The following is a 5,459-nucleotide window of genomic DNA, read 5'->3' as shown; positions in this document are numbered from 1 at the left end:
GTATTGCAACAAGTAGCAGCATTCACTGGTATCTGAATACTGCTGGACTGGATGACATCGTTTTTGACGAAATGCATCTGGGGGAGCTTAGCAGTGATGCATCAATGTCATTTTACCCACTCGACAGAGTGGAGGTTGCTTGTTTCATTGATGTGCTGTTTCTTTACATATGTGTAACTTTCTTTTATAAATAAATGGTTCATCATACATAATGCACTAAGGAGTTCCTCTGCTTTTTTCCCTCATGGTGGCTATTAATGTAAGGTACCTGTTGAAAAGTTTAGTCCAGAATGGAGCTTTGGCTAGGGGTTGAGGCATTAGTGTAGTCAGGCAGGCCAGGTCAGCAACAAGTCTTGACAGTACGGTACAAAGTCTGAATCCGGAAGCGTGGTGCAGGACAGACAGAGTCATACACAGATTGGCAGATGAATGCAGAATCGGCAAGCAAAGAGAGTAGTTCAGGAATCAGGCAACGTTGTGTAAGGGCCTGCCAGATTGCATATAAATTGAAAGTATATAGGTCTGACCTCATATTACATGGTTTTGGTAAATCTAAAGGAAAAGGGTACAAGAAAATTGTATATGTATGGCCAGCCTATCGCAGAATCGGCAGGCAAAGAGAGTAGGAATCACGCTAAGTTCAAAAGTTCTGTAGTATAGCACACACACATACAGGGAAACAGATCCAACTAACGCCACAGTGTACAGGAAGTTCTGCAATTTAAGCCGATTGTGGATTGACTGCAGCTTGAAAGCAGCTGGAGCTAGAGAGTTTCAGGAGCAAATGTACTAAGCAGGGTATGGGCTGAAGAAGTTGAAATACAGTGTATATCTGGGGTCTCAAACTGGTGGCCCTCCAGCTATTGCGAAATGACAAGTCCCATCAGGCATTGCAAGGCTGACAGTTACAAGCTTGATTCCCACAGGTAGAGGCATGATGGGACTTGTAGTTTCACAACAGCTGGAGGGCTACTGGTTTGAGACCCCTGTCAATCCTGGCGTACCTGGGTGCCATGGAACACTGAAGATTCACTTTAGCACCTTTAACTTTTTGACTATTTTGCACTTACCTTTTTAACCACTTCAGCCCCGGAAGATTTTACCCCCTTCCTGACCTTACAATTTGGCACTGCATCTCTTTAACTGACAATTGCGCGGTCATGCAATGCTGAACCCAAACAAAATTTGCGTCCTTTTTCTCTCACAAATAGAGATTTCTTTTGGTGGTATTTGATCACCTCGGCGGTTTTTATTTTTTGCGCTATTAACAAAAAAAGAGCGACAATTTAAAAAAAAAAAACAATATTTTTTACTTTTTGCTATAATAAATATCCCCAAAATTAACAAATAAATAAATTTCAGCCAATATATATTCTTCTACATTTTTTTTTGTTAAAAAAAAATCGCAATAAGCGTATATTGATTAGTTTGCGCAAAAGTTATTGTGTCTACAAACTATTGGAGAGCTTTATGGCATTTTTATGGTATTTTTATTATTTATTTTTTCAATATACAGAGATTAAGTACAGCGCTGCGCTAAAGGTGACAAACAGCAGCCAACACACCCATAAACTCAGGATCAAAACTAACAATAAAAATACAAAAGTGTGGCGCTAAATTTTACGTGAAAAATTAATATACAAATACAGTGACTACAAATCAGATAATACGGTATGAACCGAAAAAGATACGTGAGTATACAGATTAGTGAATATATAATGACAATCAATATACATGTATTGAACAAAATATATAAAAAACGTGAAATATAAAGTCCCAATATATGTGCAAATAGGCAAAAAAAGTCTGTAATAATGGTGAAAAGATAATAATAACCAGGTGTCTCCTGAGCATGCAGGGGAATGGTTCAGAGCCGGCACCTTGGTATGTAAATAAACCGTAGAGAAACCGGAAGTGCACAGAGGATTGATGTCGGTGTCAGGACCATCACCAGAAACCAAGGAGGCTTACCAGAAGATGTGGCCTGAAATGGCGTATGCCATACAGGTCAAAAAGGCTTGATGACCAACAGGTCTAGGCATATAATCTGGTCGGATGTCATCAGGTAAGGAGGGAAGAGGATCAGCACGGCTTCCTCAGCAGTGGATGCACCGTAAACCAGATAATTGGTGTGGATAACATGTGAGGGAAAAAACACTCACATAGCGTAATAACGTTTGAACTTTCTATTCCAGAGCTAGAGGACCCCGCAGCTTTAGATGTGACAGTCAGTGCAGGAGCAGGCGGAGAACGGGGAGGCGGAGCGCTAAGGGAAAACCTAGGGAAGCGGCAGCGTGACGTCAGTAGCACTCCCCCTGGAATGTGATAGCACCGGCTGATTCAGTGACTACAAATCAGATAATACGGTATGAACCGAAAAAGATACGTGAGTATACAGATTAGTGAATATATAATGACAATCAATATACATGTATTGAACAAAATATATAAAAAACGTGAAATATAAAGTCCCAATATATGTGCAAATAGGCTTTAATAGCTGTTATAGTCTGAATGGACCCTTAAATGAAATGCAAATTCACTGGTTACTAAGAACTCCTCCACATCTGATCAATCATCTCCAGTGATATCACTCACTACTAGATGTCATATAGTGTTATATTGTTCTGAGGTACTGGAGAAGTCAGCATGTTATATGCACATTTTGAAAGATAATCTCCATTCTATCTTGCCAATTTTCATTTGGCCCAGGGCTAGTTTTAAAAAAAAAAGGGATAGAAAATAATATGCAGTAGGGTCACCATCAGACCATAGCAACGCAGCCTGGAAAAGAGCCTGTACCTTAGTCTCCTGGTGTCCCAGGATGACAAGAGACCCTTTGTTGTAAAAAGAAAAATGTTTTTCTCAACTTCTTAACTGAGAACCTGAATTATGTAGTATGAATGGATGCATAGATAAATGCACATCATTTTAAACACTCACAATTGCCAACATTGGGCTCCGTGGCTGTCTCCAAATGTATTGTTCTGCTTTCCTAATAAATCTTGATAGAGAGGCCCACTAATGAGATCTTAGTATTGAAGCAGCCCTAATCTGGGCTGAGCAAAAGTCATTAACAACAATTTAAATCAACCCACTTACTGCTTTTGAAAACAGGCATGTGAAGATAAAGATTACTGGTTGGATTGGGCTGGAAGGTAGTCGGAAAGGTTTATTTAAAATCAGCCACTAAGGGTAAATATATTTACCATTTGGTGTAATGTTAATCATTTTTCTTCCTGTAATTAGCAAAAATGCACTGGGACGTACGCCAGCAGCTGATTTCATAGACTGTTCTTTTCTACAATATGTGATGCTCCTTTTCAATCAATGGGTGATTCACTTAGAAAATTTCCTGCAGTAAATGCAAGGGTCAGAGGTAACCTTTGCAATCACATCTGTTATTGTATAGATTTCTTCTATTATGTGCACTATATATAACAGGAATGTTTGGTACTGAAGAAGGATAACATAAAATCCAATTGAGCTAAAACCTGGGAAATGTCAATATAATAAAAAAAAAAAAATAAGTCAGGGGGCCCAAGGTAGACAATCCCGTAATCCTTGTATGTGATCCATTCTTAGTAGCAAGAATAGCTGCAGCAGAGATCAAATAGAACAAATATTGTCCTACAACAAAACAGTATGGCTTTATTTATTGCCTAGTACCTGTTATTGGTCTCAAAGAAGAAACTGAGGCCAAAGCTCACATTGAGTCATCAATAGGCAGCATAAATTTATTTGCCCAGGTCTACTGTCCAGATCCTGGAAGTTGCAAACATTTCTGGGCAGGAAATTAAAATAGTTTTATTCTGGCCATACATGCAGCATTTGCTAAAATGATTGTTCTGGTATAATGATTAAATCTTACAATTACTGAAGGGTTAATGATGTTTTTATGCTGTATATATTTCTCTGTTTTTCAGCTAACTATGCATGATCCATAGCCATGAGATTGTGTTTGCACCTTCAAGCCTAATCAGCAGACATAGTTCCCTTGTGAGAACATTTTGACTTAAACACTACTGGAATGTACCGTGTAACGTTAACTCTTGTTCAGCCCAGTCTCAGCTGGTCTTCCTCCTATTGTTTTAACCGTATATAAGCTTGGGTATTTCCCCTGAATAAACCGAACATGTTTTGACCTCATCTTGTGTGGTGTCATTGTGTGTTCCCGGAGCTCTGTCTGGAGTTTCTCAGCCGTCCGGTTCTGAAAGTCCCCAAGAATTACCGAACTTTATTTGCTACTATCAGGGGTGTCCAACATTTTGACCTTCCTGGGCTACATTGGAAGAAGAGGAATTGTTTTGGGCCACACATAAAATACACCAACAATAAGGATAGCTGCTGAGCAGAAAAAGTTGGGCTAATCACAAGTTAAAGATCACCGAAATAGATAACGTACCGATCTGAGTAATAAAACATATTTTTTTGTTTTTCATATTCTTTTCATTATAAAAAGTAAAAGAGTACAACATAAAGCTAGTACAATATTTGTTTTTAATTAACTAAAGCATCAATATCTGCTTCGATGGACGTAGTAGCAATTCTCAATTCATTCTCAAGGTGCTCATCAGATATTTTGATTTTAATTTTGCTCTTCGTGTGCTTCATCCTTGGAAATAGTTGCTCGCTAATACAGGTGCATGCTGAAAACTGATGACATGAAAAAGGCGTGATTGTGAAGAGTGGGACATTTTTCTTTGGGAAGATAAAGCTTATAAAAGTCAAATAAAGAGACACTGTCAAATTTTCATTGGGCTGCATGTGTTCACTAAAGCCTGGTATACACCACTAGTTTTTTTTCATTCACCCCAGAGGGTTGAACAAAAAAAAAAAACTGACAGCTCCGGTCAGAGCCACTGTACTAAAGCCGCGTACACACAATTGGATTTTCCAATGGGAAATGTGTGATGACAGGCTGTATGGAGGAAAATCTGATCATTTGTACGCTCCATCGGACAATTGTTGTTGGATGGCAGGTTTTAAAATTCTCTGCAGACAAATGTCTGTTGTCGGATTTTCTGAGCGTGTGTACACAAGTCCTTTGGACAAAAGTCCAAAGTACAAACACGCATGCTCGGAAGCAGGGACGAGCCAAATTATGAAATGTCGAAATGCAGCACAAATTTTCTTCTTATTTTATGGGATAATAAAGAAGCTGATGGAGTTATTGCAAACAAATTTTTCAAGGCTTTTTTTTTCTAGTGATATCAAGAATAATATCATTATGTTTTTTGGGTTTTTTTGGGCAAGTTAACGCCATTATCCTATAGTTTTTAAGATCAAAGATACAACTATGTTGGTGTCAATTTTACATTGTATTTTTTTTAAATGCAACTGCCTACTCCTAAACTGTCATTTGAAGTAAAACACAAAGCCAAGTATTATTCTCCACAATTTTTTTATTGTGCATTAAAAAAAGAAAACAAATAAAATTAGACATGCTATCTGCCAAT

Source organism: Aquarana catesbeiana, linkage group LG01, assembly GCF_042186555.1.
Source record: "Aquarana catesbeiana isolate 2022-GZ linkage group LG01, ASM4218655v1, whole genome shotgun sequence".
Taxonomy (NCBI): domain Eukaryota; kingdom Metazoa; phylum Chordata; class Amphibia; order Anura; family Ranidae; genus Aquarana; species Aquarana catesbeiana.
The sequence above is the reverse complement of the archived record's forward strand: the minus strand, read 5'-3'. Positions refer to the sequence as shown.